The sequence below is a fragment of the Spermophilus citellus genome (assembly GCF_964194105.1).
Source record: "Spermophilus citellus genome assembly, chromosome: 4".
Taxonomy (NCBI): Eukaryota; Metazoa; Chordata; class Mammalia; order Rodentia; family Sciuridae; genus Spermophilus; species Spermophilus citellus.
In genome coordinates this window covers 28,081,592-28,094,472 of record NC_138185.1, presented here as the reverse complement: position 1 = coordinate 28,094,472, position 12,881 = coordinate 28,081,592, and positions in this window count along the sequence as shown.

The following is a 12,881-nucleotide window of genomic DNA, read 5'->3' as shown; positions in this document are numbered from 1 at the left end:
TCTGCCTTTGCCAGAGGCTCCAATAAGCTGGGTGCTGTGGAGACAGAGGCCCTGGTGGGAGGCAGGCACGCCTCCATTCCTCCAGCGGACATTTACTGAGCACCTACCATGGGCCAGGGCCCTGCCCAGTGCTGGAAATGAGATAGTCACAGTTCCTGTCCCCAGAGCATTCTCGGGGGGAACTGTCCTAGCTGTTAAGAGTTGTCAGGAAACGAGAGGGAGGGCCGCAGGAAAACCCCAGGGGAAGGAGCGGCCAGCTCCGAGACCCCTGGCAAGTTCAAGGACAGGGGGCAGCCAGGAGGCTAGGACAGACGGGGTGGGGGAGGGCAGACGAGGGGAGAGGAAGGAGAGACGAGGAAGGCTCAGGGCAGCGGGCGACCACTGAGGCAAGACGGAGGCCACTGCAGGGGTACGGCCGAGGACATCCAGACCAAGCAGAAGGCACAGATTCCAGGAAGCCACCTCAAACGCCCCAAGACCCTGGAACTGCCAAACTCTGGGACGAGGAGCCCTGAGATGACCAAGGCTGGAGTGGCCTCTCACCCACGGGTTGGGGTAGGGGCCCACACCAGCTGAGAAGGCACCTGGGGCTCCTCAGACTCTGTCTTGTTACATGCAGATTCTGATTTAGTGGGTCATGAGTCGGGGCAGAGCTCTGTATCCCTAACGAACCTCGAAGCCACTGGTCCCCGCCTGGACAGCACCTGGAACAGCCATGATTTGAAGGACAGAAATGGCCACATCTAGTCCAATGGTCTGAGATCACATATGTCGCTCAGCTACAAGGCTGTCAATCAAATCTCCTTTTGGGGCGTCCTAGGGATTGAACCCAGGGGCACTCAACCACTGAGCCACACACTGAGCCCTATTGTCTATTTTGTTTAGAGACAGGGTCTCATTAAGTTGCTTAGGGCCTTGCTAAGATGCTGAGGCTGGCCTTGAACTTGGGATACACATCCACACACACGGGGACAGTCACAGGGCAGGTCACACAGGGGCCTGCACCCAGTGATGAGCAGAACGCACAGTGGCTTGCACGGACAGGCACATGCAGACACACCCAGCCCAGATAGACACCTGGGATTATGGAGTGTGCCACTGCACCCAGCATTCAACACTCTTGACACATGATGCAGCCCCTCCCCTCAGCTGCAGGACCCCGGCTTTGCAACTATCACCTCCAAAACCAAATGGGTCCTTCCCTGACTTCATGCAAACCCCGTCCTGTCCCTGCGTGGTGGGAGAGCATCACGGTGGCCCAGTGGGCTCTGGAGCCAGCAGCCCGAGCAGGTTCCAATTCCACCCCTGCCAGCTACAGGTGGCTCGATTGTCATTCAGTTTCTCATCAGGAAAATGGAAAAATCATGATAGCCTCTTTACAGGGCTATTTTGAAGATTCAAAGGAATAATATATATCAGAAGTCTGCCATACGGACGCACTCAATAAATGGGATATGGCTTTCCCGCTCTTCCACTTGTCCCTTAAGGTAATGATCTATGTGTGTGTGTGTCTCATTACTTCAAGTTTTTCTATTTTTGCGTATCTTTTATCAAATACATTGTGTTTTAGCGAAAACGTATATAAGTGCATTTATAAATAAACACCTATGTTTAACTTTGGGGGAACATGTTGAACGTGTTTCCACTAATAGAGAAGGTGATACAAACATTTTTGAAAAAAAAAATCACTATTTGGAAGCCCGGTGGAATTGATAGAAATAGAGAATCTCGGGGTCGGAAGGGATGTTACAGGGCTTCCATGCTCCCAGCGCCCACTGACCCAAGTATTTACAACACCCTGGGTGGTCTTGGGTGGCCCCTGTGCTGGGGAGCTCACTACCTTTCTGGAAAGTCTGTTTCGTACAGCTCTGGTCTCTGGACAGTGCCTGCATGTGTGCCGGCATCCTCGGAGCCCCCAGGGCCTGGCTGAGCTCTCTCCATCTCCACCCACTGGGTCACAGGCCCAGGATTCCCCCAGGGCCCAGCCCCGGCTGCGAGCACAGTGGTCCCTACATAATGTCCCATGGGGGAGTGGGAGTGGGAGGTGGTCATAGAGGGCAGGCCAACAGCTCAGTGCCACGGACCCCCTGGGAGAGTGTGGGCCCTTGTGACCCCAGGTGTATATCTGGGCTGGGTGTGTCTGCATGTGCCTGTCTGTGCAAGCCACTGTGCGTTCTGCTCATCACTGGGTGCAGGCCCTTGTGAGACCTGCCCTGTGTGTGTGAATGTGTATTAAGTGTGCCGTGCATGTCTGTGTGTTTGTCCAGGCCCATGTACACGGCGTGGGTCTGCTTCTGTGAGCTCTGCACACGTGTGGGTGTGTGCTGTCTGGGGTGCCTGTCTGTGGCTGCGTGTCTTTCCGTGTCTTTGTGTGTCTGTGCGCTGGGGCCTTTCTTTGTGTGTCTTGCTGGGTGTGTGTGTGTGTGTGTGTGTGTGTGTGGCCTCTCCTCCCCTGCTCGGCCCTTTTGGGGAGCCGGGGTGACTCCCCGCAGCCTGGTTGACTTAAGGCCGACTGAGCGGCAGCAGCCAGGGTTCCGGCCTCCCTCTCCCGCTCTGCGGTGCTAATCACTGGGTTACATGCAGATGGCAAATGTTTGGCTGCCAGGCTGGGAGGAGGGACTGCGGAGGGGTGTGTGCAGATGAGCAGACGCCGACGAGGAGCCAGAAGACAATTTAAAGGCAAAAATGGGGTAAACAAGGCTGCTTGGCTCTGGAGTTATGGGTGTGGGGTTCTCTCCAGAGGCAGGGAGGGTATTAAGAGGAAGTTCTGGCTGTGATGTTTGCCTTCCCCGATCAGGTTAGAGTCTCAGAATCACAGGATTCTAGAATCTTAGCACGGTGGTGGTGGTGGTGGGGGGTGTTTGTCTATAGAATATTCTAGGTTCTCATCTCCTATCATCTACCCTGAAAACCATATTTAAGGTCTTGCATCCTCCCGGGTCTTGGCATCTTCACGGCAAGTCTTCTCTTCCCTCCCTCTTGCTGGCCTTTCTTTATATAGAATCATGACCAGGGCATGACCTTGGAAGTTCATCAGGACCTCCCCCACGCTGCCCCACAGGCACGCACCGCGCACGCGTGCCACACACACACACACACACACTCACACACACGGCATTCTCGGGCATGGTGAACGGGCATCTTCCCTCCCTGGGCAAGGACCTGGGGCCTGCAGGGTCTTGGCTCTCCCATTTCCCCTCCCACCTTCAGCAGGTCTGCATTCCAGCCAACACAAAGGCGCCTGTGTTCCCAGGATGTTTGCAGCGGCTCAGGAGCTGGTGGAACAGGTTGCAGGTGTGAGGAGAGTGAAGGGGTGGAGCTTGGCTCCTCCATTATCCTCCAGCCTCCCATAATAACCCTACCTGGCGTGGGTGTGGGGGTGGGGATGGGCAGCTGACCAGGCAGCCGCCTCCACCTGGATGCCCACAGAGGTGCCTCCTTCCTCTATTGCTTCTCAGGGTGGTAGCTTAAAAGTCCAGATTATGTTCTTTCCCAGGATGCTGGGAGCCATGGACGGTTCCTGAGGGAGGTCATTCCACTATTTTGAAATCCCTCAGGACTCACCCAAACTCTTCAGCAGGGCAGTTTTTCAGGCTCATGACGACTGGCTTTTCCAACCCTCACTCCCTCCCACACGTGTCTGGCCACACTGAACCCCCTACTTTGCAGGGACTCTTTCCTCTTTGCCATTTCTTCATGGTGCAAACCTTCATTTGCGGTGGCATGCAGGCTCTGAGTCAATTGTAAGTAAATGCCATGAGAGAAAGCGTTCAACTTGTGTAAAAACTTCATTTCCCAGAATCCACAACATTTGGCACACAGCAGGTGTTGGATAAATGTTCACTGAGTGACTAACCGACTGTCTCCTTTCGAGCCTGCTCATCTCCCCTCTGAAGACTCATCCCCCCCCCCCCCGGGGGTTACCTGTGCTGGGCAGTCTGCCTGTCTTGTCTTAGGTTTTCTCCAGATGCAGAACCCTTGGAAGCTGACCAAGGTTTGGCCAATCTTTCTACCTGCGGCTTCCAGTTCAAGGCCTGGCACCCAGCAGGTACCCAGTAAATGCAGGGAAGCTGCCAGCAGCCCGGCTCAGTGACTTGAAATCCCCTGTCGCTCCCAACCGTGAGCACCGGGCCAAGCTGTTGGCAACATCTGCTTCTGAGTCTCATTTGCAATTAAACGTTCCCAGGCTTTTGCCACTTAATATTTAATAACCAGGCGGCTGGCCTTCTCTGGCAGCCACTTAAGCCCCTGATTGCCTCTTGTCTGAACTTGGCCTTGAGTGAGGCATGGACTGCTTTGGGGTTAAGCATGAAGCCCAGATCCCGAGTCTGGGGCCAACAGAAGGCCAGACCCCTCTGGCATTGGGGGAAGAAATGCCTGTTGGCTTGAGGCTCCTGGTGACCTGACCCTGCAGGAGGCAGGGGGGCCACACTCCCTGGCCTCCACCTCTCCTCCTCTGCCGTGGAGTGCTGGGCTGGCTCCTGGGGAGGAGGAAAAGGAAAAGTACTAATGGGACATTCCTGACTCATACCCAAGCTGGGCGAGGAGGAAGACAGGGGGATTCCGCCCGGGCTGGGTCCCAACAGGAAAGGTGGTTCCTTCCTGTGTGTCTTGGCCATCAGGAGTGAGGGCCTGGGGGGCCCGCAGCACCAGGGAGTGGGGCTTGGGCACCTTGCCAGCCTCCCCTGGCAAAAGGCTGGAGATGCCTTCGGAGTCGGCTGTGGAGGGAGATGTCGGGATGGCCGAGCTCCTGCCTGGTGCTGGGAAGCCCCACAGGCCCCGGATGCTGGGGTCAGCTGGGGAGAGCTGACCTCAGCAGGACTGCTGGGGGGAGAAGAGGAGAGAGGCCAGGTGACCCACAGCAGTCACAGGAAGGTTCTGGAAGAGGGAAGAGCAAGTGCAAAGTCTCTGTGACTGTTGCCATGGGGTCCAGGGAGGGTCAAAAGCAGAGGGAGGTGCTCCTGAGTTCACACCTGGGGATCGCAGGTGCAACAGACCCAGAGAGAATCTTACACCAAGTTGTACTTGCTCTGCCCCTGACCAGCCCATCTGGGGCAAGTCCCTGTCTGAGGTGCTGTCACTGCGCAGGTTGGACAACATGACTGCCAGACCTCTTCTAGGGTGGTGAGTCCTCTATTCTCCTCTCAGATCAACCCAGGAACCTGGGACCCGAAAGGCCACTTATTCTTGGTGATCTGCAGAGCTGATCCCGCAACCTTCAGAAGGTGCCTGGTGCAGATTGCCGTGCGACAGGCAGTGTTTAGAAAGCGCTCACCATGGGCAAGGTGCTGTGCTAAATCAGCCCTCTGCCAGCACCCGCCATCTCCTTTAACCCTGTCAGCCTGTCCCTGCCTTCCCCTTGCTGCTTCTCATTCCCGGTCCTGCTGACAGCACCTTCAAAGCCCAGCCCTGGCTCACCACCCGTTCCACTTTCTCCTGCCCAGCCCCTATCAACCACTGCCCACTGACCACTGCCTGGGCATCCTCGGGCTCTCCTGCACCCGCCCTGGTCCCTGCAACCCATCTATCCCCCCATAACAACCAGGAGGCCTTTGAACATTTGAAATCAGATCCTGTCTCTGCCTGCTTCCAACTGCTGGGGGCGGCCAGGAAGCTCAAAATCAAACCCAGATCCTACAGCCAGCGCTGCTCCACGGCGGGCCGTCTCTCCCCTCCATCCTCATCTTGGATGGTCTCTGCTGTGGAGCTGAATTGGTCTTCCCCTCCTCCAGGGAGGCCCCCAAGTCCAATGTCCAATGCCCAGGGCTTTTCCATGGGCATCACCTGAACCTTGGTTCCAATGTCCCCTGCTGGGAATGGCCCTCCCTCTCCCTCTAAACTCTGTCCCCGGCACCCCACCCCTGCACCCAGCCTTTCATTATCCCATTTCCAAATTTTATAGCTCTTATCACCTTCTTATTTATTTATGTGCTCCCTCCCCTGGAATGCAAACTTCACCAGAGAGGGACTTCAGCTGGGTTGCTCTTTACAGGATCTCTGGCACCTGCAGAGGGACTCTGGGGGGTTCCATCCATGCAATGCCAGTGTAGTAGTATCATCCCATTGTATAGAAAGCCCAGCAAGGTCAAGTGCAAGTGTGACTCACCACCTCTGGAATGCAAACCCCCATCCCATCCCATGGGCACTGCACCAAAGCTTGATGTAGGAGGCTGAGTACCACGGTTGTCATCAGAGCCAGAGTCCTGGGGACTCAGAGTTCCTTCAGGGGACATCCTGGTGTTGGCACTGGTGCTGGTGGTACCAGGATGTGCTTTTTGATTTTGCCTCCATTGGAGTTCCTATTGTGAAGCTGAGTCTAGGATGAGGCCCAGCCTTCCCCACACGTTTCTGCCCATCGGTGGCCCCCTGCTGCTCCTGTTGGGGCTGATGGGCCCCCAGGAAGCCTAGAGGCCGCTTGGTGGTCAGCAATCTCAGCCCCTGCCTGCCCCGTGGGTTTCCAACGCTCCCTCCCTCTGCCGCAGTCGCTGCTACACAGTTAATGGAATAACAAGACACTTTACTCATTATCTGATGCAAATACCTTTTGTTGCTGGCACTAGCTCCAACAGCTGGGATCTCACACCACAGGCCTGCAGGCCTCCCACTCCCTGGCTCCCCTGCTCCAGCCCCAGCTGGAGGTGGGGGCCCAGCTGGGTCCAGCCATCCCTGTAGGGCTGGCCCTGGAAGAGGGTCAGGGTGCTCTGCGCCCCCACAGACAGGAGAAGGGAAGAGAAATAGGGGACTGCAAGGCGCGCCCCCCTGTAGCCGGGCACTGTGCATGTTTAGTCACCACAGGAGAACATGCAACTGTGACCCCACGGTGCACAGGTGGACCTGCAGGGCGCCTCCAAGACTGTTCGCCTTGCAGGGAGGTGCATGGCCGTCCAGTTCACATCCTGAGGACTTTGTCCCTGTGCGCCATTTAGACCCTATTCCTCAAAAAATTCTGCACTGATGGGTCTATTTACCAGATGAAGAAGGTGTGTGTGTGTGGGGTGCCCTGGTCAAGGCCACACTGACAGCAAAACGGGCATGGGGAGTCCAGGAATGAGGGTGTGTACTTGTGGGAGAGGGGTGGGGTGGGAGAGGTCCTGGGGCTTGTCCCCAAGCCTAAGTCTTGGGAGCCCACTGCGCCGAACCCACCTGGCCTAGTGCCCATTCAGTGCCTCAAGCATGTAGGCACACATGGTAAGTTCAAGGATCCTCCAGAGAGAAGGCAGACCTCCCCCAGACAATGATGTGACCTTCAGAGGACAGCTGGACGGCTGGTCCCTCCCCTGACCACCCCTTGAAGATGTGAAGAGGAGGAAAGGCAGGTGTGACGGTGACAGGACCTCAGGGGCACCTGCTTGGAACCAAGGCTGAAACTTGGAGGATGCCACCCCGGAGTGTCCTCTGCCCACTTTGCCTGTTGGAGGGTGACCTCGCCCACACTCAGACATGAAGTTCTCTGACTTCTTCCTGAACCCACTTCCCCTCCCCTGCCGGTGCCCATGGAGCCCAAACTCCACACAAGTCCCTGTAAAGGGACTTGCTGTCCCCCCCGCCTGTGCAGCTCCCCTGTGCTTTTATTGGCCTGTTTTCAGAATCTCCACACACCCCTCTGCCTGCCCCTCGAGACCCCCCACGCCAGTCCTCCTGCCCTGCCCAAGTCCTCAGCTGCATCCCACCTGCTCCCAGAGCCCCAGGTCTCCCTGCCTCCACCTGCCAGGCTTTGTCCCAGATCCCCTTTGTCAATGCAAAACTGTGTCTCCCCCTCTTTAGCGGCACCCCCTCAGGGTGCTGTCTGGCTCCTTAGCCAGGACTTCACCAAGACCTCTATGTCACCAGGTTCTCCCCCACGTTCACGGCTCTTGCCACATCAGCCCAGCCAACTCCTACTCATCTGTCAAAACCCAGCTCTCGAGGGTCTCCCCTAAGAAGCCTTTTCTGATCAGCTCCCTTCTCTGGGTTTGGGGCCCCTTTGAGCTTCTGCAGCCCACTCATGCCCCCTCCCCAAGTACCTGTTCCCAGGAATTCTTCAGATGTTTATCTGTTTCCCTTTGGACTGTGGACTCCAGGATGGGGCTGGAGCAGCCGGTTCTGGAGCCCCCACCTGGGTTCAGACCCTGGCTCTGCCATTGCCCAGCTGGGCAACATCATACGAAGGACTTTAAACAGCTTGTGCCTCGGTGTTCTCATCTGTACAATGGGAAGTGTAATGTGACCTTCGGCACGGAGCTGTGTGGAGGGACCTGAAGCACTCTGACCCAGCCCGTAATAGGTGCTAACTAAACGGTAGTTTATATGGTCACCTCTAGATCTCACACGGGCAGCTCATCTGTGGGTCTCTTCACCTGACAAATAAAAAGCAGGTTCTTTTTAGTTTGAACTTGTCTCTTAACCAAGGGCTCTCAAGCCCAGAATCAAGTAGCACCATGTAGAAAAGACACACTTAGCCACCCCAGCCGGTCTGGGAGGGCCTGGACTGAGATTCTAGGAACCCCCTGCACCCTACTCGGATGCACCCTGTTCTGAACTTGGCCGCTGCTCCAGGTGGGTGGGGTGGTAAATGAGAATTTGATGTGAAAACTCTGCTCCTGGGACAGCCCTTCTGAAACCCTCTGGGGGGGGGGGGTGGTTTGGAAAGTGGCAGATTTGGCAAGGCCCCGCCTCGGGGGCCAGGGCCTGGGTTAGCCCTGCTCCCCTCTTTGGGGAAGCAGTGTCCATCCCTGGGCCTCCTCTCTTTCTGAGAAGTGCAGGTTCCACAGGCCCCCGCATCTGCTGGGAGGGTTGGATGATCCCCCTGGGGTGGGCCTGAGACCTAGTGCGCGCTCGGCAGGCGCCAGTGGCCGTTACCTTCGTCCCGCGGCCGTTTGTCTTCCAGGGCCGCACTCCCTGAGCGTTTTATTTTCTGTTGATGGATTCCAGCTCATGTTCCGGGCCTGCACCTGCATACAAATGCCACGAGGACCGGCCCACCCCGGGATCTGTCCTCGCCTGCTCTTTGCTGAGCACCAGGCTGAGAGCTCCCAGCAGGGCTCGGAAGTCCAAGGGCCTCCCATGAGGCTGGGACCACCATGGCCGCCCAGCCTCCCTGGTCACGGCCGGAAGCAGCCAGGCTGCAGGACCCTTTGAGAGAGGGGATCCCCGTGAGAGAGTGGCTGCTGGGAGGGCTTCAGGGACCTGGGGAGCCACGGGGACAATCGGTAGCTGTTTGGGGGAATGAGGTTGGCAGGGCCCTGGCCCTGGGCACTGAGCCCCTGCTAGGCCCTGCCAAGCCTGGGCCTGGCTTCCCGCTGCCTGTCAGCTCCGGGCACTGGCAAGGAGGCCCAGGGGAATCACCGCCTCCTCTCTAGTCTTCCATGTGGTCAAGGAGGCCTAGGCGATGATCCAGGCAAAGATGGCAGCTTTGCCTGGACAGGGACATGCTCCGCCTGGGCCCCGTCATCTGCCAGGCGAAGGGCAGAATGTTTGGAACTAGAGCCTGCCACCAGAAGCACCGGGAAATGGGGCACCTTCTCCACGGGCCATCCAGAAGCCTCGGCCCCTGTGTGCTTGTTACTTACCTCCCTCCTGGTGGTCCTAGTCAAAGCCCTTGAGCAAGGACAGGACCCGGCAAGTTTGACAAGAGCCTGAAGCCAGGGTGGTTGGAGGAGAGGCATGGAAAAGGAGGCGGGACCAGGAGGCCAGAGACCTGAAACATCTCCTCACATCTTTTCCACTGTACAGTTGGGAAATGTAGTTCAGAGAGGTTAGACAGATTGCCTGAGGCCACACAGCTTGGCAATTGGAAGCACCTGTCTGAACACTTGCTCGTTGCCATGTCGGAGCTTTACCACATGTTGCCAAATTGCTTCCTTGTGAGGTGCAGGTGGCATCCTGTAATGGGTAACATGGGCTCCTTGGATGCTGGTTGTATTCCCTGCTGCTGTAAGCACACTCAGCAGGGCCATGTACTGGGCACCCAGGAGGTAGATCATCTCTAGGGACCTTCCTAGAGATCTGGAGTCTGATAGGCCTGGGTTCCGATCCTCGATTGGCACCGCTTTCCTGGGCCTTGCTTTGGTAATCTGCATGCTGGGGCTAATTCTACCTGCCCGGGGTGGTCTGGGGGTGGCCTGGTGGGGGCAAGGAGCCCACCCAAGAAGAGGCGAGTGATTAGAAAGCATTTATCCCCTGCCAACCACCCCCCCCCCCAGGCCTCTGAAGAGGTCCTCACACCTCACAGTGCCCTTCCCTGGGCGTGTGCTCAGGAGAAAGTGTCCCTCCCCAGGGGGCTGCTCTGCAAGGGGACACCCTTGGGGCACGGCTGCTGCCAACCTCGTACAATGGGAACTGTTGGCATCCTCCTGTTGTCCCCTGCCGGGGGCTCTCTGCTTTTCCTTGGTGGCATCCATCACGCTTGTAATTGCTTGTTTAGCATCTGTCTGCTTCTCTGGGCTGTGCTCTCTCATTCTCGGCTGGCCTTGTTCATGGCTGGGTCCCCAGCACCAAGCAGCCTGCCTGGGGCGTAATAAATGTTTGTTGGGAAAACAAACTAACAGCCAGGCTGGCAGGATGAACACGGATGCTCTTCGGAGCAGCTGGCCCCAGGTTCTAACAAGGCTCCTCGGCCGCTCACTGCTTGTGCAAACTTGGGCAAGTCACAAGTGTTCTCCGGACGATCAGGTGGGTTATCTAGGTGAGGCGGGGCCCAGAGGATCCACAAAGGAGTAGCCCGCTAGAGGAACCTGGGGATTGGATTCTCCATAGAGAGATGGCGTGAGCCAAGAGGAGGAGGCATGAAAGTCCTCAGCTTGTCCAGGGGACCCTGATGTCCAAGTCGACCTGTGCTCATTGTGCACCATGGTGCATGTGTGTGTTTGAAAGCATGTGGGTGTGATGTGTTTCTGAGGGTAGTGAGGTGTGTGTGAGACCTCACCTGATGCCACTTGGGGTGGGTGACAGGCAGATCCCACCCCATGGTCCCTCTGCAGCCCATGCCTTGGAGGCGTGGGAAAGAGGAAGCGCATCTCCAGATGGATCCGCACCCTGGCACTGCCCGTGGAGTAACCAGGAGCCATCGCTCCCTGCCTCCTTCCCTTCCTGGCGGAGGAGCTGCGGCTCCAGGCGGGCAGCTTGTCAGTCCCGGGGCCAGGGGGTGCAGGGGACGCAGGGGGCGCGCAGCAGCCCGCTAGGACCTGGTGGCGGACGCGTGTGCATGTGGGCGTGGGCGTGCGTGTGCACCCCGAGCCGCCGAGAGAGGGAATTCTATCATGGAAATCGTTCGCTGGCCCTCGGTGGCCCAGGGTCGCGCCGCAAGCTGGCACTAGAATATTTCGAGCTCGCGGTAATGAAAGCAAACGGCAATTTGGCGCGTCTTCAGGCTTGAAAGCCGCAGCGCGCCGTTCAGTCATCAGCGGCCCTGATTTCCCACCGCTAATGGGGCTGCGGCTCCCAGGCCGGTGAGGGAGACGAGGGCTCAGAGAGGTTAAGTGACTTGCCCAGCATCACATGGCGGGTAATGGGAGGGCAACGTCCGAGGCGGAGTCTGGCCTCTCCCCCTCCCCCAAGGCCAAGCGGCTCCCCGGAATGGAGCCTTTCCTGAACGCCGGTTTCCATAGCAGCAGGGCCATTCCTGCACAATGGATCCCCCATCTTCCCTGGGCTTCCAGGCTGTGGGGGCTGCAGGGGTGGGGGACGCTCATCTTGGGGGACTGCCTGCCTGGGTGCAGCAGGGGAGGGGCGGGACACGCCATTTGGACCGTCTTCCAGAAGGGTCACCCTTGTTCAGGTCTGTTCAGGAGCCGGTGGAGAGGATGAAATACAAAACCATCAGGACGCAGAATGGGAAAGACAGAGACAAAAGAAATTACACAGAAGCCAAGGCAGGAAATAAAAAAAAATGTGTTTGTTTTCTAGACAAAAGAATTTCATCCTGACAACCTTGGGAGGTAGATTTTGATTGTCCCCATTTCATAGCTGAAGAAACTGAGGGCAAATGTGGTCCCGGCCAAGGCCCCGCCAGTCTCACCTGGGAGGTGGGCCACACACGGGGGAGGGGAGCTGTCAAGAATTCTGGCCCATTCCCTGTCCTGGCCCTGGACCTACAGAACCCCATCTTCCCGAGTGGAACCAGGACTCCACACGGAGCGAGCTCCCCAGGAGAATTTTCTAGAGAGCAAAGTTTGAGAGGGTCACTGACGGGATGGCTGCCCGTGCTCGGCTGAAGTTCAGGCAGCAGAGCCAGGATTTAGGACCCAGAAGGGAACAAGAAAGAGAGGAAAGTGACAAAGAGAAGCTTTTCAAAGAGAAATGCCTCAGAAGAGGTGGCAGTGAGCAAGAGAAATAAGCAATCCCGCGACACACGCGGAGCCGTTAGCAGAGCTGAGAGAAGGGTAATCGGGTGGCATTAGAGAGAGCTTTTAGTGACTGTGGATTGCCTGTCACTCCACACACTCCCTCACTGAATCCTCACAAGAGCCCCATGAGGTAGGTCCTGTGGCTCCTAGTTTTTGGATGAGGAAACTGAGGCAGGGAGATCAAAGGGGCAGCCCCCTTCTCACTTTGAACCCCAGAGGTCTGGCTTAGGAAGAGGTCAAGGTTTTAGGGCTGCCTCTGAGGCAGAAAGTGCGAGGCTCAGACCTTGGCTCAAATCGTGGCTCTACCACTTCCTACCTGGGTGGCTCTGGGAACCTTTCTTTTATTGTGGTTTATTTTGGGTGGGGGTGGGACAGGTACTGGGGATTGAACTCAGGGGCCCTCAACCACTGAGCCACCTCCCCATCCCTGTTTTGTATTTTATTTAGAGACAGGGTCTCACTGAGTTGCTTAGCGCCTCCCCGTTGCTGAGGCTGGCTTTGAACTCGTGATCCTCGCGCCTTAGCCTCCTGAGCCGCTGGGATGACAGGCCAGCGCCG